The 25113-nt window shown below is 37.1% G+C and overlaps 1 non-coding gene across 1 annotated transcript; it reads left to right on the top strand.

Moving 5' to 3' along the window:
* The first annotated feature begins 24238 nt into the window (after positions 1-24238).
* LOC112134803 (small nucleolar RNA SNORA51) lies at positions 24239-24368 on the top strand. Its single transcript, XR_002916154.3, has one exon. It is a non-coding gene; the product is annotated as a small nucleolar RNA SNORA51 (small nucleolar RNA).
* Positions 24369-25113: the final 745 nt, after the last annotated feature.

Raw genomic sequence — 25113 nt, 5'->3', positions numbered from 1 at the left:
TCTTCTGAAATATGAATTTTCAAAATTAACATTTGAGGAGGAAACAATCATTATCACACTGAAACCCTTATTTTGAGTTCTTTAGGTTGCCGAAGCAAAATCTGACTTGTTTTTACAGTGTTATAAAGAGCTGTGGGAAAGTTATCCCTAGAAGGATAATGGCTAATTAAAATTTTCAAATGGTAAAATCTGTAAAGTAGTGTTTGCAACAAAATCAGCTACTCAACCTTGAACGTGGCATTCTGTGTGCTCAGCTATAATGAGCTGCTTTCGTGAGGTCTGCAGTCCTTGACATTTGTCATAATCCTCAGACCACCCAAATATAGCAATCTGCTATTTGGAAAAGACACCCTACAAGTTTCTCTCTTTCTCTTCTTAAGGCCATATTTTTAAGGAGCCATCAGTTATCCATAGAATTCACTCATCATGCTAATGGCTTCTATAAATACCCTGACAGAACATTCTTCTCAAAGTTGTCTAGCAAAAAAAGGATATAAGAAATGTGTCCTCAGAGGCTGTGACCAGGGCCATGCATGAGTTGACTTTCTGCCTCTGGTAAGCAATCATGAATGAGTATTGAAGGTCCTACCTTCTAGAGTATTCTATGTGCAACAAAGCACAGGCAGCCCCAGGTAGAAAGTGTGTTAAAATATGAGGCGACAATAATTCTACTGAATATTTGTAAACTTTTCACATTATAATGTTTAAATGGTGGATTACATTTTATTTATCTTAAGGCTTTCTTCCAAGAACTCTTTACAGGGAAACAAGGTATCTATTTTATCACCCTTAGCTCAGATTGCTGTAAGAAAATACCAGAGACAGAGTAGTTTAAACAACAGACACTTACTTCTCCCAGCCTCTTAGTTCTGGAAGCTAGAAGTCCAATATCAAAGTGCCAGCATAGTTGGCTTAGGGTGAGGGCTTTCTGGTTGGTTTATGATGAGGGCTTTCTTTCTGGCTTGTAGATAGCTGCCTTCTCTCCATGTGCTCGCATGGTCGTTCCTCTCTTTCTTTCTCTTGTCAAGCCACTAATCTCATCATGAAGTTGCTACCCTAATGGCTTCATTTCACCTAATTACCTCCCAAAGTCCCCATCTCCAAATGCCATCACATTAGAGATTGACAGTCCATATAACACATCCCCTTGAATAAAGCCAACGTCTGGAATAGGATCTTCAATTGGCACTTTAATCATTGAATAGACTTTACAATTCCATGTTACAGCAATATTCGCAACAATAAGCAACAGGAAAATGGAGCACAGAAACTAACATTTGATGATGATTAGAGTGAACATATAATTTGTCATGTAAACTTCTGAGATTAAGAGGGAGTGCACTTAATAATTAGTATAATCACTAATACCATTATAAGTATCAATTAATCTAATTATGAATAATTGTTCCAAGAGAACAGGTGCAAACCAGGACTGCCCCTTCTGATATCCAACCACGCACTATGCTCACTCTACGACGTGCTCTGCCTTATTAGTTCACAACATAGATGGATAGAGCCCTATATGACAGATAAAAAACTAAGCCCCAGAAAACTTAAGTAACTTAGTAAATCAAGGAACTGGGATTTGAACACAACTGCCTATCTGGCTAAAAGCCTGGGCTTTTCTTGTCATGTTGCTGCTACTATGGGTTAGAGAAATAATGGCAATCTTTCCTCTTAAAAATTGACAAAGAAAGAGCATAATCACGTGTTCTCACTCACCGTCTGTCTCTCTGTATGTGAATATAAGCATAGTTACAAAAGACACACATGTTGGTTAGAAGTCAAAGAGATGGAATACAATTCTGCCTCTAGCAAAGAAAATAAATTTGGGATTTCACAAATCTTTCTAAATGAAGTGGCAGTACTGACTTGCCATTCAATAGAATCTTTGTTGCATCCCCTATGGAAGCATTCCTCTTTGGAACTAAGACCACTAGCCCAGGCCAGCCTTAAGTAGCAGGAATGGGGAGCAAAACTTTGCTAGTGGATATTAAGGATTATAGGCAGTGATGTGACTTTCATTTCAACCCCCTTGATTTCCGGAATCATGAATCTTGGCCATGGGAGATACAGCCCCATACGCTGGATGCTGATTTAGAGCATATACAGCCTTCTGGAGGACATTGCCTCAGCCCTCAGGTGTTGTCACCTAACCGATGCCTTAACTGGGTTTTCAAAAGGCCACTCCACCATTCTATCAAGCCAGCCACTTCAGGATGGCGAGAAACATGGTGAGACCAGTGAAGTCCGTGAACAGGAGACCATTGCCATGCTTCATTTGCTATGAGTAAGTTCCTAGATGGGAAACAATAATGTGTGGAATACCATGACGGTGAAAAAACTACTTTGTAAGTTCACAAATGGTGGTTTTTGCAGCATATTACAAGCAGAGAAAGCAAATTCATATCTGCAGTAGAATCTCTTCCAGTAAAAACAAAATGCTGTCCTTGCCTTGATGAAAGCGGTGCAATGTAATCAGCCTGCCACGGGTAGCTGGCTGATCACCCCAGAGAAAGATGACACATCAGCAGCTCAGTGTTGGTCTCTGTTGCTGGCAGATTGGGCACTCAGTAGTGGCTGTAGCAAGGCTGGCCTTGGTGAATGGATGTCCATGTTTCTGTGCCCACCAACAACCTCTCTCCTTGCCACCATTGCTGATTTGTTCATGAGCCCATGAGGCAATAACAGGGGCAGCTATGAAAAGAGGCTGATTGGTATGAACAGAACAAATTATACTCTCCTTTTCATTTTTAAACTCCTCCTTTGCCAAGACCACCCATCAGTGAGCTTTCACATGGGACACAGATATTGTCACATTCTGTGACCATTTGGAGAGATCTAGCCACATACCTCTGCCCCAGACCTCCATGTCACCAATGTTCCCATCATGTTCCTTCCACATCCCTTGTTCTGAGATAGGGCAAGGCAGCTAGGCCCTTATACATCCACCTTGATCAGTCATTGAAAGGAGATAAGCTTTCTGGTGAGGCAACCGTCTTCATGGAAGACAACCCCATAGAGGAGCTACAGCTGAGCACTATCTTCCAGCAGCCCTCCTAGTGGCTCAGGAGATAAATTCTTTATTGATAAAGAGGTTCCTAGCATCATGCAACAGGCTATCCCAGCATCTGCCACATGGCTCCTTCTGTTCTCCACTCTGCTGAGCCATTTGCATCAAAATTTGAGCCAGAATAAATAAATGAGTTTAAATGAAACTTGAATTATTAGGTTACTACAGACATTAGCAATGTTAACATTAGAGATTTGAATTACAAAAATATTTAAAACTTTAAGTATTAATTTACTACTGAGTCCTTAGCCTTCTATCATTCTCAGTTTCAGAGGGGTAGCTTCCCAATGCAGATAATATTTGGAATGCTGGCCTGAGACTCTCGTGCCTCTGCCTGCTTTGTGGAATTTTTTTTTTTTTTTTTGCCAAAGGAAAAGACCTACATGCACCATTTTCTGTAATGTGGAGTTCCTGCAGATATTGATGATGAGTTTTCATTATGAAAATCACTCCTCAGTTTCTTAGTCTACAAAGTCCTCTACCCTCTTAATATTTAAAATATATTGTATATAATTGTTCTGCATTTTTTCTGCAATATGTACTAAATCTGTATGGTAGAATGATTTGTAATGCTGTTCTCATCTGGAAATGATATACACATCCAAAAGATGCCTTTATTAACTAGATTAAATCTTAGTGTGAAATTGAAAGCTTCTGAGATTCTCTGTCAGCTCAGTCGTGCTCTCCTGGGCTCTGTAACGAAGAGCAATTCACTTCCTGCTCTCAATTCTTCATTGGAAAGGAGGTAGAACTGTCTATGCATAGAATGCAACAGAGTATCTACCTGCCACAGCCTACGTTTTGATGTCCACTGAGGATGACTAAACTGCTACGAAGTGAACCCAATACAGCTTACCTAAATGCTTCTTAAGGTGCAATTTTGAAAATAAATTGGGTTTAAAATATGCTATTTTACAAAACAATTTTCAAATGGTTGCTCCCAAAAATTGTAGTAAATTGTTTACTTTAAAATCATTGTTTTTATAGAATTTACCTTACAAAATCAGCTAAAATGTCACTGTGAGTATATTCTCTTGTACTCAAATTTAATTATTGACTCTACAAATCATTACACAGTGAATGTCCTGGGCATTTATATAGTTGCATTTGCAATTTATTTTGTTTTCAAAACATAATTTTCTCTGGTTTTATTTTTTAAACCAGGAAGGAAATGTAAGAGTGTTACAGCAACCATAGGTACATTAGATGAGAGAGAAAACCCAGGTCACTGTCTCAGTCCCAGCATTTTCTCAAACAGAGGCACATTTTCCACAGGGTCACTGGGTCTCTACAAGGAGCATTCTTTCTGCCAGGCACTTTGTAATGTGCAATGAACGGTGTCATTTATTTTCATTTCCTCACACTTAATTGCATGCTTCTTGCTTCCAACATTAAGCCAGAAGGCAGGTGGCAGAAGTAACAAACTGAGCGGGGACTGTCATGTTATAGGCCATGCTCCTTCCCTTAAATACAAGAGGACTGTTTACAACCCAGCAGAAGCCACTGGGCTGGAAAAATATTCTCTTCCGTTGCAAGTTCTGACGCTGCAGAAGCTACTATAAAGACTAACGCCCAATGAAGAGAAGGCACTCAATTGACTGTACTCTTCAGCAACATCAACCTAAACGTGATGAAGATATTAATCCAATAATAGATATCAAAATCTAGTAGGTATCCTGACAAACTATATAAATCAACTGCTAGATGTTATGATGGGAGGACAATTGGTCAGTGCACAGCTCTTGTTCAAACTATGTGCCTTACTTCTAAATACTCTCTATAAATTTCAAACAAATCTGTTTAAAATTGATTACCTAAAGGAACAGTGTAACTTAGTTAAACAAATTAAATATAAAATAGATGTAATTATTATGTACATATATAATTATTTACAAGTCATTTAATAACATATTCAAGATAGAAGATCATTTTCATACTCTTGGGGATATCTCAATATGATAGAGTTTTGTGGCCCAAAATAAAATTGTTTAATGTTGAAACAAAATAAATTTAGTTGACATCTTCCCCAAAATAACATACCATTTTTTTCCATATTACTGTCTTTAAAGAGATATTTCACGCCACATAAGTTTGGCTTCTTCAGTAATGTCACACATGTGTTGCTAATCAGTTGTCCTTTGGAATCAGAGAATGAACACTGCATTGCAATGGTAAAGAGGAACAAATGTCACAAGAATCTAATTTCCTGAGGCAATTCATTCTTTTGTTAGGAAAAAAAAAAGCAGCCATATTGTATGAAATGTGCATTTTGCTCACTCTTGATAATTTTTATAGAAATGTGGCTTGAAATAATGGAAGTAAGGAACAGAGCAGGAGCCCCCACTCTTTCTCACTTCCAATGGGACATACGCACTGAGGCTTTTCCAAGTTTTTTCTCTTTTGCCCCAAATCTGGATTCTGGCTGCATATCAGGGCTTGAAAGTGTTAAGCATGCTTTTCTCAACCCTCTCTCCATCCTTTCTGCCGTTTCTATTTCTTCTCAGCTTACCGTTTTCTCTTCAAATTTTAGCTGTTGTTATGCCCCAGACCCCCTCTACATTAGTGTTTGATAAATGTCTATCTTCCACCTAGTTTTTATATGTCTTCTATCCAGGAATCTGCAAAGTTTTTTTTTTTTTTTTTTTGTAGGACTCATATAACTGATGTCCCGCAAAGTACTATCACTTGGTAATCATTTGTGTGGAAGTAAATACAATCACAAATGTATGTACCATGTGTGTGTGGTAAATGTAACAGAAATGTCATACTAGATCATAGTTTTACCTGGGTATGGATAGCACTGTTTCCCAGAATATTGATGGTCTTTGATTAAAAAGGTTCTGTGATCAAATAAATGTGGGAAATGCTGCCCACCAAATTTCTTCTAGAAAAATTCAAATGTACATGCAGTCCCATAGTGAAGAAATCTAACTTGGTGTTTTCCAAACTTACTTGAGCTTGGACTCTCCTTTTTCATAAACTATCTGTTAACATTTCTTGGAACACATTTTGAGAAACATTGGTTTAGAAGCTACAAGGATAAGTAATTTTTAGACAATAATTTAAAAGCAATCAATAGTTACATTTATGAAATTGCAGAGCTAATAGAGCAAATCAAGAATATATTCCCAAGTATGATTTATGATATTAACATAAATAATGTATTTTAATAACCACACAAAGACTTAACTTTTTCCTATTCTGCACTGTAAATTTAATTAGGCTGAAATATTGTCTTTCATTAATGCACCAGCATCAAAGATTTTCTGTTATTGGTAAAGTTTCTTTGATGCTGTTTGGAAAAACAATGCTGGCTGTTTACAATTTTATTGCCAGTCTACATATTTTATGTTTGTGTGAATCTTTCCATGGCCTGTTGGATAATTTTTTAATATAAACAAATCAGAGTCACTAACTTGTAACAGAAATGATCATTTCTGGTATCTTTGATGATGATTTTGACTTTCTCTGGTGGGAGATTTATTTATTCTCTATTCGATAAACACCTATTGAGCATGTATTATGTGCCAGGCATTGTGCATGGGCCTTGAATTCATCAGTGAACAAAAAGGTTAAGATTTCTTCTCTTGTGTAACTTATAGTCTAGTAGGATTAGAAGTGGTGGCAGGTGATGAATAATACACATAATAAATGGGTAAGTTATATAATGTATTATAAATTATGTGTGAAGCAAAACAAATAAGAGCAAGGCTAACAAATTAGGAGAGAGGGAACATGGTAAAGGGTGGCTTAATTTTAAGTAGAGTAGTCAACAGAGGCCTCTTTGGAAAGTTGACATTTAAGTTCAAACTTGAATATAAGAAAGTTTCAAACTGAGACCAGTGTTCTCTTCAGAGGATGCAGGCAGCACACAGGCTAGGAGAGGATCTGGCATGTCTAAGGAGAAGCAAGGGAGGCAAATTGGATAGAACAGAGTGAGCAAGGGGAAGAAACATGGAAAATGGGCCATTTTAAGGACTTTGGTCTCTAATAAAATGAGGAGCCACTTGCAGGATTTGAAGAAAGAAGTATCATGATTAACTTACACTTTATAAAAAAAATAATTTCCCTAATATATTGAGACTAGACTGCAGAAACACAAAAATACAATTAGGGAGGCCAGTTAAGTGACACAGGAATAGAATTAGGGAGGCCAGTTAAGTAACGTAGAAGGAAAACCTAAAAAGGATGATAGCCTCAAAGCTACATGAAGAAAGTATGCTGATACGGAAGGTGAAATCAAAGGAGAGAGAACTGACCAACTGACCACTGAATTTAGCAACATGGAGGTCTTTGATACTCTTGATGAAAGTGGCTCAGTTGGGTGGTCTAGTGCACAAGAGATTCCTAAAGGACTAAAAATGCCATATGAACATTGGTTTCCAGGCATCTTTTTCAGGTGTTAAAAAGCCCAAAATAACCAGCACAATATTGAAGGAGAAGAACAAAGTCAGAGGACTGACAATATCTGAATTTAAGACTTATAAGAAAGCTACAGTACTCAAGACTGTGTAGTATTGGCAACAAAACAGACAAATGGATGAATGGAACAGAAGAGAAAGCCCAGAAATAGACCCACAGAAATATTGTCAACTTAACTTTGACAAAACAACAGCAAGGGCAATACTATGGAGCAAACATAGTATTCCAACAAATACTGGTGGCACAGCTGGAAATTCACATGCAAAAAGAAGAATCTAGACACAGACCTTATACCTTTCACAAAAATTAACTCAAAATGGATCACAGATCTAAATGTAAAATGCAAAACTATAAAACTCCTAAAAGATACCATAGGAGAGGATCTAAATGACCTTTGGTTGATGATGGATCCTTAGATACAACACTAAAAACACAATCTATATTTTTAAAAATTGATAAGTTGCCCTTCATTAAAATTAAAATTTTCTGCTCTACAAAAGACACTGTCAAGAGAATAAAAAGACAAGCAACAGACTGGGATAATATATTTACAAAAGACATATCTGATTAAAGACTGTTATCCAAAATATAAAAAGAACACTTAAAACTCAACAATAAAAAACAAACAACTCAATCAAAAAATGGGCACAGTCCTTAATAGACACCTCACCAAAGAAGAGGTACAGATGGTAAATAAGCATAAGAAAAGATGCTGCACATCATATGTCATTGGAGAAATGCAAATCAAATTAAAAAAAAAAACAATGAAATAGCACTACACACCTATTAGAACAGCCAAAATCCAGAACACTGACACCACCAAATGCTGGTGAGGATGCAAAGCAACAAAAACTCCAATTCACTGATAATGGAATGCAAAATGGTACAGCCACTTTGGAAGACAGTTTGAAGGTTTTTTATAAAACTAAATATACTTTTACCATACAATTCAGCAATTGTGCTCCTTGGCATTTACTCAAAGGAGTTAAAGATATGCCCACACAAAAACCTGCCCATGGATGTTTATAGAAGCTTTAGTCATAATTGCCAAAACTTGGTAGCAACCAGGTTGTCCTTCAGCAGGTAAACAGATAATCTCTGACACATCAGACAGTGGAATATTATTCAGCACCAAAAGGTGAGCTATCAAGCCATGAAAAGACCTGGAGGAGCCAAAAATGCATATGATTAGTGTGAAAGAAGCCAAACTGAAAAGGCTACATACTATGTGATTCCAACTATATGACATTCTGAAAATGGCAAAACTATAAAAAGATTGGTGGTTTCTAGGGGTTGGAGGGGAGAAAGGGAAATATAGGCAGAGCATAGAGGATTTTTAGAGCAGTGACAATATTCTGTATGATACTATAGCGGTGAAAATATTCTGTATGATACTATAACGGTGGATATATGTCATTATACATTTTTCCAAACCCACAGAAAATACACCAAAAGTGAACCCTAATGTGAACTATGGACTTGGGGTAACGATGTGTCAATGTAGGCTCATCAGTGATAACAAATGTGCCACTCTGGTGAGGATGTTCTTAATGGGAGAGATGCACGTGTCATGGCAGGGGATGTATGAGAAATCTCTATACCTTCCCTTCAATTTTGCTGTGAACCTAAAAGTGCTCTAAAAAAATAAAATCTTAATTAAAAAGAAAAAGAAAGAAAGAAAGAAACAGGGAGGGAGAGAGAAAGAAAGAGAGAGATATGTAACAAACCTGTACATTGTGCACATGTACCCTAGAACTTAAAGTATAATAAAAATATACATATATATTAAAAAGAAAGAGAGAGAGAGAGAAAGAAAGGAAGGAAAGAAGGAAGGAAGGAAGAGAGAAAGAAAGAAAGAGAGAAAGAAAGAAAGAAAGAAAGAAAAAGAAAGAAAGAAGGAAAGAAAGAAAGAAAGAAAGAAAAAGAAAGAAAAAATTGAGTGTTGGCATCTACAGAGAAGTCAGGGTAAAATTAATGAACACAAATGTTGTTTATGACATTTTCTGTACTATTTACAAGGTGAAAACTACGTAGAAAATGCACCCTTCCTATATGGAATTTGGGGGTTAATCCCACATAAAATTAAGAATAAATAAATATTTATGGCTTTAACTCATGTAAGAGTTACCAAAAGTATAAGAGACGTGAATCACGGTCATTCGGTACTCTTCAGAACCATAGATTATATGCCCAGAGACATAATAATTATGGGAGCATCTGGATAAACAATAAACCATCTATTATTTTGAGTCTGCTAATGGCTGAAAATAACAGCCTTGGTGTATTTCAATGCGGGTATATGAGGGGTGGAGGATGGGTGGTCCAATCCTCCCTGTTTCATGTTGCATCTCCACCATCTCCAGTACGTAGTTTAAGGGTTGCCCTCTCATCAGCTGAAAGGTAGCTAATGCTAGTGTGAATGTGAAATGTTGCAGGTGCTTTGGAAAATATTCTGGCAGTTCCCCAAAATGTTAAACATAACATTTTCCTTTGACACAACAATTCTATTCCCAGATACATACCCAAGAGAATGAAAACACATGTTCACACAACTTGTGTATGAATGTACATAGACATGTTATTCATAATAGTCAAATGACAGAAACAACGCAAATGTCCATCAACTGATGAATAAATAAACAAAATATGGTATATCCATACAATGGAATAATATTCAGTCATGAATATAAATCATACCATGCTACAACATGGACAAACCTTGAAAACATTGCGCTAAGTGAAGGAAACTAGTCACAAAAGACTGTATATTCTATTATTCCATTTATATGAAATGTCCAGAAGACAAATCTATAGAGGCAGAAAGTAGGTTAGTGGCTGGGGTGGACTAGGGAAGAGAAAGAAGGAATTGGGGGTTGAAAGCTAAAGAATATAGAATTTCCTTTTAGAGCAATGAGAATGTTCTAAACTTGATAGTGATAGTAGTTGCACAACACTATGAATATAATACTAAAAACTATTGAATTATACATTTTGAGTTAATTTTAGTTAATTGTATGATATGTAAATTATATCTCAATAAAGCTGTTACCAAAAAAAACAGGAGTGACTATTTAATAGCTGATAAAGCAGAATTCAGAACAAAGAAAATTACCAGAGACAGAGGAACATTGCACAATGATAAAAGAATCAGTCCACCAGGAAGACATAATATGTACACATTCAACAACAGAGCCTCAAAATACATGAAGCAAAAACAAGTAGAACTGAAAAGAGAAAGAGACAAACCAACAACTATAGTTGGGGACTTTCTATCCCACCGAGCTACTGATAGAACTACCAGATGAAAATTAGCAAGGATACAAAACACATGAACAATGCAATCAACCAACAGCAACTAGTTGAAACATAGAACACTGCAAACAATAATAACAGAGTACACTTTTTTTTTCAAAAGCCCATGAAACATTCACCAAGATAACATATTCTGGACCATAAAATGAACCTTAATAAAGGTAAATACAGCCAGACACCGTGGAATGCACCTGCAATCCCAGCTACTCAGGAGGCTGACGTGGGAGCATTGCTTGAGCCCAGGAGTTAAAGAGCAGCCTAGACAAAACAACCAGATCCCATCTCTAAAATAAATAAATAAATAAATATTGAAATTATACAGAGTATGTACTCGGATCATGGTAGGATGGAACTAGAAAGCAATAACTAGAAAGACAACAGAAAAATGTCTAAGCACATGTGTCTTAGTCCAATTATGTTACTATAAGAAATACCTGAGGCTGAGTAATTCATAAAGAGAAGAGGTTTATTTGGCTCATGGTTCTGCAGGCTGTACAGGAAGCATGCCACCAGCACCTGCTTCTGGTGAGGCCTCAGGAAGCTTCCACTCACGGCATAAGGCAAAGGCAAGCAGAGGGGAGCAGGTATCACAGGATGAAAGAGGAAGGAACAGAGAGGGGAGGGAGGTGTCAGGCTCTTTTTAATAGTCAATGTTCAAGAAATTTAATAGATGTGACAGCTCACTCATTACCATGAGCACAGCATCAAGCCATTCACGTGGGTTCCATCAGCATGACCCAAACAACTCCCAATTAGCCCCACTGTCAACATTAGGGATCAAATGTCTTTTTTTTTTTTTTTTTTTGAGACGGGATCTTGCTCTGTTGCCCAGGCTGGAGAGCAGTGGCATGATCATGGCTCACTGCAGCCTCGACCTCCTGAGTAGCTGGGACTACAGGCACATGCCACTATGCCTGGCTAGTTTTTGTATTTTTTGTAGAAATGTGGTCTTGCTATGTTGCCCAGGCTGATCTCAAACTCCTGGGCTCAAGTGACCCACCCCCTTGGCATCCCAAAGTGCTGGAATTACAGGCATGAGTCACCATGCCCAGCCAGGGATCATATTTCAACATGAGATTTGGAGGAGACAAATACCCAAACTATATCAACATAGAAATTAAAGACACACTTTCAAATACTCTTATGTCCAAAGAGGAAGTCTCAAAAGAAATTTAAAAATACATAGTAATGAAAATGAACACAAAATTAACAAAATATGTGGGATGAAACTTAAGTGATGCTGGGAGGCAAATTTAGAGCTGTAAATATTTATATTCCAAAAAAGAAAAGGTCTCAAATTAATACCCAGGTTCCTACTAAGATACTGGAAAAAGAGCAAAATAAACCCAACGCAAGCAGAAGGGAGGAAACAATACCTATAAGAGCAAAAATCAATGGAATTGAATATAAGGGCACAATAGAGAAAATTAATGAAACAAAAATCTGGCCTTAAAAAAATTAATCAAAATCTCTAGCATGACTGACAAGTCTAAAAACAGAGAAGGCACAAATCCTAATATCAGGAATAAAATAGAAGCTATCACTACAGATTGTGCAGCCATTGAAAGATTCACAAGGGACATTGTTCTCATACTGATAGAACTCCTATTCTTGTATGTTTGTGTATCACACAGTAAACAAGAAAGGCTAAGAAAAAGTCAGTTAGCAACATGGCTCTGATGAAAATATCTCAGAGCGCTGTGGTAGAATGACCGTGGAGTGATGTAAGTTGGAGTGATCAGGGAAAACCCCTACAGGGTTGATATTTAAGCTAAGAGCTGGATGATGAGAAAGAGGAGGCCCTGAGAAGACTTGGATAGAGAATTGTGTAGGCAGAGGTGACAGCTAGTGCAAAGGCCCTGAGGCATGGAAGAGTTTGGTGTGTTTGAGAATTAACAAAGAGAAGTGTGACTGGAATCTAGCGAGTGGAAAGACAGTACTAGGAAGAAAGCTCAACAAGGGCCTCATCAGGTGAAGCCGGGGGCAGGGATTTCAGTTTGTATCTCCTGTAAAGGGGACATTCTGGGGAGTTTTAAATAGGAGAATGACTTGTTCTGAACCATGTTTTGAAAAGATCCACTGTGGTTGCTCTTTGAGAAAGGATGGTGGAGAGACAAGAGTGAGAAAGAGATGAGCGAGGGGGCTGTTGCCATCGAGGTGGGAATGGCTTGGATGAGGCTTTTGGTCACGGAAACAGAATTAGACAGATTCAAATACATTTCGGTAAGTGGTAACCATTCCCCCCAACATTAAAATTTAAAATAAGGAATTCCACCACTAAAATTTTTTCTCAGTATAGACTTGCTAACAATATAGTGAGTGCTTTCGCTTTTTTCTTGCCTGCGATTATTATGTGTTTTCTTGACTTCATCATGATCCATACTGATACAATGCCGAAAGAGAGGCTGTGTAATAGGGACCACATTTATTATTAGAAAACATTCTAAAATATTTGAAAGAACATTTCACTTCTGTGTTAATTTCAGCACCCAATCTAAGTTGAAATTTTTGTTTTTACCAAGTTTATACATTTTTTCAAAACATCTGCTTTTCCACAATTGGTTTGATTTTCCTTTTTTTCTTAGCAAGCACTTTATATAATAAGACCAGCATCACAGTCATGAAAGTGTTTTTCATATCTAAAAGTTTGTTTGTTTTAGTATCATTTTCAACTAAAGTTCATTTAATATTTACTTGTATGACATGAACGCATATATTAAAAGAATAAATAAAAATGTACACTTTTGAAATGTATCAAAAATACATGGTTTTCTGAGCAGACTTCCAGTTAATATTAGTGCTGAAAATAATACTACAAACCTTTCAAATGGCAGTCATTAATGGAATTTTCGTTTTTGTTTTTGACAGCATATGATTTTGTAAGTGATCTGGCTAAAGGCAGAAATGCTAAAAATGTACAAGGGTTATCTTACTGAACAATAATATAAGTGTTTCTTAGTGGTTCAGACATGTAACTCTTCCGTCATTTAGATCAAGAGTGAAGATCTTACTTATCCTTATCTTGACTTCCTTGGATGTCACATGCAGGCATATACTCAGACAAGAGATCTGAGTATTTATAGCTACTCTTAAAAATGATCATCTCCTACCCCTAAAAGTACTAAAATTGGATGTAGTTACTGGCTTTCACCAAAGCATGACACAGACTTTTTCATGCATCACCAGTTCTGTCAGTTTCAGTTCTTTTGTCCATGAAGATAGAGAACGACTTCTCTGGGCTGCATATCAGAGCCAAAAGCTTACTAAACGACCAAATGACATTCTTATTATGTTTTAAGTGCTTTCCTTACATTTGCTAATTCAATCAGGCTTAACAGGAGGAAAATGACTTCCTCAGTTGGAAGTTTTAATTAATAATTATGCTAAAGCAAAAACTTAGACTTTGATACATTTCAACACACACACACACAAACAAATGTCTTTAGGTTGATTTTTTTTTCAGATTTTCACTATCACTAAAAGAAAATTCTCTTGAAAAATATCTCAACAAAGAGGCTTTTTGTTCAACTGACACTGATAAGATATGACTGGTTAGAAAGAAACATTTGGCTGTGTTTTGTGTACATATTGGCAATCTGGAACCATGTAGCTAAATTAAAGAAGGATCTCCATTTCAAAAGTGATGTTAACTCTTGTAGTCCCAGTCCACGTTACTAATAGGAAAAATCAAGGACCCTTGCTATATTATTCTTTTATTCATTAATTTGATACAGATTTATTGATATTTATTTACTGAAATATTAAATCAGGTACAATTCCAGGCATTGACGAAACAGCTCTGAATGAAGCAAAGTCCTGCCTTCAAAAGTATATATTCTAGAACAGGAAATATGTCAATATACAAGAGAAAAATAATATTCAATATTAAGTGACGACGTTCACAAAGGACTTTGACTCCAATCTGACCCCGCTGGACTGCCCTAAGAATCTGCATAGAACTCTTGCCTCCTGGCAGACAGGCACACTCAGGAGGATGGGGGCTGCTGGCATCTCCCTTCCCCATGAGTGCCTGATGATGGCTGCTGCCACCCCCTATCTCAGCTGCAGCTGCCCCTTCAGAGCTGTCCTCAGACCATTTGCTGGGCCACCACAATCCCCGGCTCCACTTCCATCTGCTGCTGATGGAGCAGGAGCCATGCTGCTGTAGCTCTTCACCATGGGCCACAAAGCTCTAGGAGTTCTAGCCCCTGCCCCCCTAACCAGCCTCACCTGCCCACAATCTCCCACCTGCACAGCCAACTTCAGCACACTTTCCTTGCTTTACTTTAAACTTCCTTAGCTCATTCCCAAATGACAGTCCCTTTCTCTCAGATTCTTACATGGCTAGCTTTTTTTCATTAACCAAACCTCAGCTCAAATATCACCTCTTCACAGAGGGCTTCTTTGACCACATTATTAAAATGTGTGTCCCCTTTCATATCACATTTTCAAGTTCCATTTTCCTTACTTGTCATTATCTGAAATTACTGTGTGTCATTGTTAGTTGATTACTGTGTGTCTTCCTGACTATAATGCAAGCTCTGTAACAGAAAGGACTCTGTCTGTGGTGGTCACTGTTGCATCCCCGGCACTTGGAGCAGAGTCTGGGACATGTAGGCCCTCAGTATCTGTTTGTTGAATGAGTGAAATGAATGTTACTGCACTCATTTTCATCCAAGTTGAGTGTGAATCATCTATCATTCCAGAAGAACAAAGTTGAAAAGAATCATACACATCAAAGAGGAAAACTTTCATTGCTTCACTCAAGTATGCACTCAAATAAGATGACCTTCCAAAGTTTGTTGACATTGCCAAATATTTTTTACCTTAAATTTTCTTTTTGTTTTGTTTTGTTTTGAGACAGTCTCACTCTGTCACTAGGCTGGAGTACAGTGGCACGATCTCGGCTCACTGCAACCTCCACCTCCCAGGTTCAAGTGATTCTCCTGCCTCAGCCTCCTGAGCAGCTGGGCCCGCCACCATGCCCAGCTAATTTTTGTATTTTTAGTAGAGATGGGGTTTCACCATGTTGGCCAAGATGTTCTCGATCTCTTGACCTCGTTATCTGCCTGCCTTGGCCTCCTAAAGTGCTGGGATTACAGGCATGAGCTACCATGCCTGGCAACCTTAAAATTTTAATTCATCTTATTACACTGTAGGAAAGTCTTCATTTTCCTAGGCAGAATAATGTATTTCTTCTTTGATATCCCATAGAACATTATGTATATGTCTGCAGAGTAAAGCATAGGTGATAGTGACAATGAACTGAGAAAAGGGTAATTTCTAACTCATTGCTTCCAGGGGAATGCATAATACGTTAACTAGAAAGAGCCATTAAACTGTACAGTGGAACATCTGTTTTCAGGTTTGTCACCAAAAGGAAGTGACTGTTTCCATCAAAGGGAATCACAAATTCCATTACCTTTAACTCAATGCACAGACCACTTAGCTCAAAGAAAAATTACTGCCACTAGCATATTAAGTTCAAAAGACAGAATCACAGCATCATTTCTAGGGTTTAAAAATGAGGCTAGCTAGAGTTGACACACACACAAGCAAAAAATAAAATAAAACGAACATCATCAAAGTTTAAAACTTTTGTGTATCAAAAGACATTATGAAGAAAGTTAAAAGACATACTACAAAATGGGAAAAAAAAATTGTGTCTTAAATCTGCCAAGGGTCTAGTATCCAGAATTTATAAAGAATCCTTACAACTCAATAACAAATAGGAAAACAATCCAATTTTAATATTGTGCAATAGACTCAGATAGACATTTCCCCAAAGAAGATATACAAATGGCCAATAAGCATATAAAAAGATATTCAACATCATTAGTCTTTAAGGATTGCAAATCAAAGCCACAGTGAGGTAATACTTCACACCCACTAGGTGCCTTTTTTATTTTTTTAATGGAAAATAAGTGTTGGTGAAGAGCTAGAGAAATTGGAACCCTTGTGTATTGCTGCTGGTAATGTAAATTGGCACTGCCACTCTGGAAAACAGTTTGGCAGTTCCTCAAAACGTTAAATAGAATTACCATATGACTTCCAATTATACCTCTAAGTATAGGCCCAAAAGAATTGAAACAGGGCCTTAAACTAGTACTTGTGCACACATGTTCACAGCAGCACCAGTCACATTAACCTAAATGTGGAAACAGCCCCAATGTCCATCCGTGGATGAATGAATCAACAAATATGATGACATATGCCACTCCACTTCATCCTGGGCAACAGAGTGATACCTTAGCTCAAAAAAAAGACAAAAAATTAGTCTATGATGCTTATCAGAGATATGCCTTAGACAAATGATATGAAGAGAAAAAGGTATATGTAAACATAAAAGAAAGCTAATGACATTATTAATTTCAGACAAATTATAACTCACAACTAAAATTATTAAAGCAGCAAGAGGTATGTAAGTATCAAATAATGTGTAACAATTATACACAAGATATACTATATACTGAATAACATACTGTCATGGTATTTAAGACTCTTGTCTTAGAAAAAGAAACTAGAAAACCAAATTTTGTGGGAGACTTTAACATGCTTCTCTTGACCTTTGTTAGATCAAAAAGGTAAACAGTGCAGACAGAATTTGGCTTTGTAATTTATGTCTGTATTGAATTGTATACTCTGCTAACCTCATACAGGTTTGTAGCTAGCAGCACATAGCCTATACACATAGCTACAAACCTGCATAGCATGTTACTGTACTGAATACTGTAGGCAATTGTAACACGATCGTATTTGTGTATATAAACATATTTAAACAGAAAAGTACAGTAAAGATACAGTATCGTAATCTCATGGGACCACCATTGTATATGTCATCCATAGTTGACCTAAACACTATTATGCAGCACATGATTATATTTTGTTTTCGAAAGTATATAGAACATTTACAAAAATTTAGGTAGCAGACAAAATTTTCAAATTTCAATTCATTCCACAGTGATTTAAATGGACAGTTGTGATGATTTCTTTTACATGTCAATTTCACTGGGTTAAGGGATACCCAGGAAGCTAGTAAAACATTATTTCTGGGAGGGTCTGTGAGAGTGTTTCCAGAAGAGAATAGTATTTGCTTCAGTAGACTGAGTATAGATAATGTGCTCTCATCAATGTAGGTGGGCATCATCCAATCCATTAAAGGTCAGAATAGAACAAAAAAGTGAAAGAAGGGTAAATTCTCTCTCCCTTCTTGAGTTGGAACACCCATCATCTCCTGCCCTGGAACATGGAAGCTCCTAGTTCTCGGATCTTCAGACTCTGGGACTTATACCTGTGAGGCCCATCACTGCCACCACGCTGCCCCCACCACCATTTGCAGGCCTTCAGCTTCCAGCTGAATTACACCAGGCAGTCTCCTGGTACTTCAACTTGCAGAAGGCAGATGATGGCACTTCTTGGCCTCCATAGTCGCATGAGCCAATTCCTGTAATAATTTATGTAATAAATAGCAGAGCAGAGGGAAAAAGTGAGGAACAGATCGAGCTGAGAGCAGGCCAACAGTTTCTTGGCACTGTTGGACATTCCTGCTACATATTTTTCATCCTTCTTCGTCCTTATGTTTCAGGTGTTCTACTTCATCACAGTTTACTTTATTGCCTATCATTTTGTTTTTGTTTAAAGTCTGACAGTTTCTGGATAAATATTTGTATTTTTTTTTATTTTTCATGGAGTTATTTTAGATGTATTAAGTATTTTGTGGCTTCTTTCCTCATCCTATATGTTTGCTCTGTTAATTCAGGAAAATACCTCCTTTTATCTCATCATCCTTCTGAGATCATTTTCCTTCTACCTGAAATACACGATTTTTCTTTTTGGTTTATTCTTGTTAGCAATAAACCCTTTTCATTTTTATTGGCCTAAAACGTCTTTGAAAAAAAAACCTTCATTCTTAAAAGATAATTCAGGATTATCTTGAAAGATAATTCAGGATGGATAGTTTATTTTATTGGAGTGTCTCCTTCTGTCTTACAAGTCTCTTAACCTCCCATTTTTTCAGAAGGCTCTTCCAGGTTGCTACTTCTTTTTACAACTGCTTTAAATTAACTGTTTAACCAGTCTATTAGTCTCTAATTTCATTCACAGTCTCAAATTTCATCTCTATTTTTAAATCAAATCTTTCTAGTCAGTTTTGGCAGTCTCATTTTTTTGGTCATGCTTTTAATATTATCTTTCAAAAAAGATATCTTAAACATATTTTTCAATATTTTTATCAATAATTCTAACAACTAGTGACTAAAGATCTGATTCTGTAGTTTTATGCTTAGTGTGACTCACTCAGGCATCTTGGTTTTTAATATGTCTGGAGATGTTTCTTAGAATTTCAGCTGTGGGAATTCCTTGAGAGTACTTTTGAAATGCATCTCTTCAGAAGGGTTTTGCTCTTGCTTCTTCTGAATGTGGTATAAGGCAGCAGTCTCCAACCTTTTTCCATGAAGTTGGTGGCTGGTGGGTTTGGGGGACGCGGGGGTGGTTTCAGGATGAAACTGTTCCACCTCAGATCATCAGGCATTAGTTAGATTCTCATAAAAAGCGTGCAACCTAGATCCCTCGCATGCACAACAGAGTTCATGCTCCTATCAGAATCACGCTCCTATCTATCATGCTCCTATCAGAAGGCCACCACTGATCTGACAAGAGGCGGAGCCCAGGCAGTAATGCTGGCTGGCCGCTGCTCACCTCCTGTTGTGCAGCAGGTTCCTAACCAGCCACAGAAGGGTATTGGTCCACCGCCCAGGAGTTCGAGACCCCTGTTCTAAGACCTGAAGTTAAGATTCTGTATTACGTGCTGCCTTGTCATCTGAAACTTGGAGGACCACAGATGGCCAAACTGTAACACCCCCTTCCCAATTCCACTCCTATGGATAAGGTCCCCTAGCCAAAAAAAAAAAAAAAAAAAAAAACTGTACTTATCATAGAGACCAAGCACAAGGCCCGCTTACCCCTGAATGGCAGGCTTCAGTTTCCTGCCAGTCTGCGGAATGATTCAAACCAACCAACCACAATCTCTCACATGAAGCAGGGGTCACCTCATCCTCTTAATACTACAAAGACTGCCTCCCATAGCCACTCTGTGTTCACTCTGCAAGGACAACCCCCATGTGACCCTGCATGGCACGAGGTCTTCCTCCCCCAGGCTGTGTGTGTGTGTGATTAATAAACCGCTATCGATCTCTTCTGTCCAGGGTGGAGTGTGGTGTGTTCAGCCGTCTTCATAACCCTAGGTTGGGAAACCCTCCGTCAAGGACAGAGTGAAGAGACAGCAAATAAAACATTGGGCTTTGAGGACATTACCAACCTATAACACTTCAACTAAATTTGTATCTTGGGAATTTGGAGACTTATTTACATGTAATATAAACACAGGCCTCAACTCTAGATAAGCGTAAGCAAAGTTTATACCTTCACCTGGGGAAAGAGTTTTTTTTTCTTCCAGTTTTCTTCTTTACTCATACTCAAGCATAAGATAAACATAAACTCTACCATCTCTCTCTGAAGTGTTTTCTCTATCTACTACCTAGGGTAGGTGTTGCCCTGTAGCACTTCCAATCTTTCTATGAGAGTCTCTGATTTGACTTTTAGCCCTAACAGCACCATGGTTTATTTCCTATCCCCTATGCAGGACTTATTAAACCCACTCAAGGCATCCCCCAGATAAAATACTAACCCCTGTGCTTACTTGCCCCATAATTTCTGCTTTTCTTGCCCTTTTAGACTTCTAAGGTTTTCTTTTTCCTTTCCAGAAGCTCCATCATGCATTACAGATATTTCTGTTTATATATTTTATACAGCTGCCTTTTTTTTCTATACCAGGAGGAGTTTTCTAAGCATTTCTTTCTCTCCCTCTCTCTCTCACATACACAGAACCAGAATACAAAACTGAACTTGAACGTTTCTGCATGTGATTAAATGTTCTTCAAACATGTGATTATTATTGGTGTCACAGCATTTAATCATAGCTCTTTAATCACAGAAATGCAACAATTCTATTTTCAGACATTGTTTCAAAATTGTAATATCTTTACAATTATAAATAGTGCTACAGCTACAAGAAGATGTACAAAAATCTTTGTGTCGCTGATTATTTCCTTAGAATAGATTCTTGGATGTGTTATTATCCTGACAAAGGGTATGAACTCTTTTGAGCTCTTGATATATTTTGCCAAATTGCTTTCTAGAAAGGTTGTAGCAATTTACAATTCACTGCAGTGTGTGTTAGGTGAAAAGTGATGTATCATAGATGATTTAATGTGCATTTTCTGATTACCCATGAAGTTGAACATTAACTGAGTGTGTTTTATGTTTAACCAATTCCTTTGTAAGAATACAAGGTGATTTTAATCATCCTATTTGGAGCTTTGTTCATTTCTTCACTCAAAATATTTGTGAATCTTACTCTGAACATAACACTGCATTAAACCGAAGGATTAGCTCACCACCTTGGTGCACTTCAATACGTATGGAATAACTGGCATACAAGGCAACAATTATGTACTGAGGCAGAGAAATGTAGCGGAAAATGAAGGCTTCTACTCAGCAAACACACTGCTGTACAAAAGAAGAGATCCTTATTTCACTGTTTTGAATAATCAAAATGAGCCTTAATGTAATTTCATGCTTTCTGTTGAAAAGGAAAATACCATATTGAAATCTAACTTTCAATGATTTTTAATTTGGCTATTTTACAGCTAATAGTGTTCCTCCACCCCAGGGCTGTTTTGGAACCATTCAGCACTTACTATTTGCTATGCCTATGTCTTGCTCAACAGCAGTCTTGTTTCCATCGTTGTTGGGAGGGGATCAGCTAACTGGCACCTAAAGCAATTCTGAGATATTATTTAATGAACTATTACAATTTAATACAACTGATAAAATCGTCAGCTTTTCTCTTAGTTTTATTTATAACATTCATATGATGTGTTCTTAAAAAAGTCTTCCTGTGTGATGCCTCCCTTGGAACAGCCATTCATTTGTCTTCCTGTTGCACTGTCGTAATTATTCATGAGAATTTCTCATCCTAGCAAAGGCCGCTCATGGGAAAATGTGGCCATCTCAATGAACTTGGGTGATACCCCCACCAGGATGGCCCTTCAAACCCTAGATAAACAGCTTTATGCCTCTTCATTCCCTTTATTTCCACAGACGGAGGGCCTGTATGCTGCAGGCAAGGATAAAAACGTATGCACACATCTCATTTGTCTGAGTAACCAGTATCAGAGGCTAATAGGAAAGAATATATATATTTATGTTATATAGTATATATTCATATTTTAATATTATGTAGTATATATAAATTTATAGATGTATTCAGTTGATGTAAAAGTAATTGCAGTTTTTTTGACATTAAAACTAATGGCAGAAACCACAATTACATTTTTACCACCCTAATAATGTACATACATTTATGTTACATGATTTTATGTATAATGTAAACATACAATGTAAAAATATGTTTGTATAATATAGAAGTATACAAAAAATAAGAAAATGTAAGTGTATGTAACATAATGTAAAACATAAATATATAATATATCAAAATGTAAGTGTATATATACATATATAATATATACTATATATTATATAAGAATATAATACATGATATATTTTATGCATGAACACTATATATGTACTATATATGTATATATAAAATACAATATAAAATATAGGGGTGTTGTGAGGGGGTTTGTATACACACATACATACATACATATACTTCCACTTAAAAAATAGAAGCAGGTAACATTTAATGCAGAAAAAAAGCAGACTATATATTAAGAAACAGTTTTATTAAGGGAATAATTTTGTTCTGTAATAATAATTTTTGCACTACCCTCCCAGTGCACTGGCTGTATGAAGGCTCCGTTCACTTTGTAAGTTTCCGGAGCTAAGACGTGTCTTTCCTAATCTCAATCACTACAGGCCTAATATGGTAGATGTGATGGTCTATTAGAGTACCCTACACCACTAAGTCTTAGATTTACTGAAAGAGTGGGAGGAAAAAGCCAAAAAGGAAGGAGGGAAGGAAGGAGAGAAGAAGACAGAGAAGGGTGGAAGGTAGGAATGGTCTACAGGATGCAGCCCTTCTGATCTCAGCTGGGGTTGCTTGTGTATCCATAGACAACTTTGCTGAACTTGGCTGGTCTCTTCCATTATGCTAGCATATGCTTGCTCATAGTGGTGGCATGGCTCAAAAAAAGAGAATAGTTAGTTAGTTAGCTTAGTTTTAAGCCTAGAACTCAAGAGCCTAGGCCTCTTGAGTTCTAGGCTTAAAACTAGCATAGTTTCCATCATTTTCTATTGTCAAAAGCAAATGCCAATATGAATCTAGACTTAAGAAATAGGAGAACGGACTCTACTTCTTGCTAGAAGAAATTGCAAAGTTGTATTGCAAGGAACATAAGTAAAAAGGAGGTGAAGAATTGGAGCTATTTTTGAAATCCATTTACCTAACGTTATCATTTAAAATAAAGTTGTGTACATTGTTCTCCCTAATTTTTCTTAAGTTTATTCACATTTATACATCTAACTTTTATAAAAACAAATGATGCTATAGATATTTACCTCCAGGTTTGTTGTGTAAATAACTTGATGTGATCAGTATCTTTCCAGTTAGTACATACAGCTAGATTTTTCTTTTTGATGGCTGCATAGAGTTTAATAAATCATGATGCCATAATTTGTTGAACCATTTACCTATGGATGAAAATATAGTCCACTTTTTTTCCTATTGCAAGCATATCATTACAAGCACATGTTTGTATACTCATGGTTTTAATTGTAAAGCTTTGTTTCCTAGAAGAGTAATTTCTAGTTGGAAGGGTGTGTACATATTTCATTTTAATGGATGACATTTACTTTATAGAAAGGAGCTAGTATTGGTGATATATTTGTCATAGTAATTAATGTTAGTTGCTGGAACAGATAACCATAAAACACAGTGACTTAACACAAAGTCAGATATAAATCAGGCTATCTTGGATCTACTCCCTGTGGTGACTCAGGAACTCCAGCTTCTTCTACCATACGCCTCTGCCACCTCAGAGAATCAGCTCAGAGTTCCCTCACTAGATCCTCTGATTCAATAAGTTGTCAAGAAAAGAGGGAGCAAACTAAGGAAGATAACAAGAGATGTTTTAAGACCAAGACTTGAAGTGGCTTATTTTCTTCCACCTATGTTACTTTGGTCAAAATTCAGTCAAATCATCCAATCTAACTACAAGGAAGGCTGGGAAATGTAGCTTTCTTGTTTGCCCAAGAGTAGGAGTAGTGTTGGCTAGCGTCTGGGCAGTGTGTGCCTCTGATGATGATATGTTTTCTGTACACGATATTTCTATTATCTTTATTGTTGTTATTATCATTTGAAAATCCTGAAAAGCTCAAAAAGGAACAAGGAACAAATAATAATACCAGAACAGCCTCCTGGTATTTAACACAGCTGTGTTCTTATACTGACTATGTAGAAAGAGAAGGAAATAAACCTACCCCATATGCATTTCATCCCCGGGCCCTGTGCCTCGTCTGTATTGTGAATAGGGAAATATGGAAGACCATCGTCCAGACCTTTTAAAATTGGAAAATGAATCAAATATTCTCTATCCATTCCATCCCAACCCTAGAGGTAAAATTGCTAACAATTTGGAGTTTATCCTACTTGGTTTCTTTCTGTAACATGCACCTACCTGTTTAGTAAGTATGTGTTTATCTATGTATACCCCTATATGTTATGAACTGAATTGTGTCTTCCCAAACTTTATATGTTGAAGTTCTAACCCCCACTACCTCAAAATATAACCATATCTGGAAACAAGATCTTTAAAGGGATACAGAAATTAAAATGTGTTTGTTGGTGTGGGCCCTAATCCAATATAACTGTTGTCTTTGTAAGAACAGATTAGGACACAGGCATATTGGGAAGACCGTGTGAAGACACAGAGAGAAGAAAGCCATCTACCAGCCAAGGAAAGAGGCCTCAGAGGAAACCAGCCCTGCAGACACCTTGATATCAGACTTTTGGTCTCCAGAGCTGTGAGAAAATACATTTATGTTGTTAAAGTCACTAAGTCAATGGTACTTTGTTATGGCAGCCCTAGCAGACTAACACACTACACATAATTACACATAAAATATGTGATTTCAAACTCCTTCACACCCTTTCACAACTACCCATTGTACATAAATGTTTTTCCTTCCTCCTTATTTCTTTTCTTTTTTTCTTTTCTAGAAGTAAATCTTTTTTAAGTTTTTGCCTATATGTTTAAAATTTGGAGGGCAGTGATTTCACTTACACT

Source organism: Pongo abelii, chromosome 7 (genome assembly GCF_028885655.2).
Source record: "Pongo abelii isolate AG06213 chromosome 7, NHGRI_mPonAbe1-v2.0_pri, whole genome shotgun sequence".
NCBI lineage: Eukaryota > Metazoa > Chordata > Mammalia > Primates > Hominidae > Pongo > Pongo abelii.
Note: the sequence above shows the minus strand (reverse complement) of the source record. Positions and strands in the feature narration are given on the sequence as shown.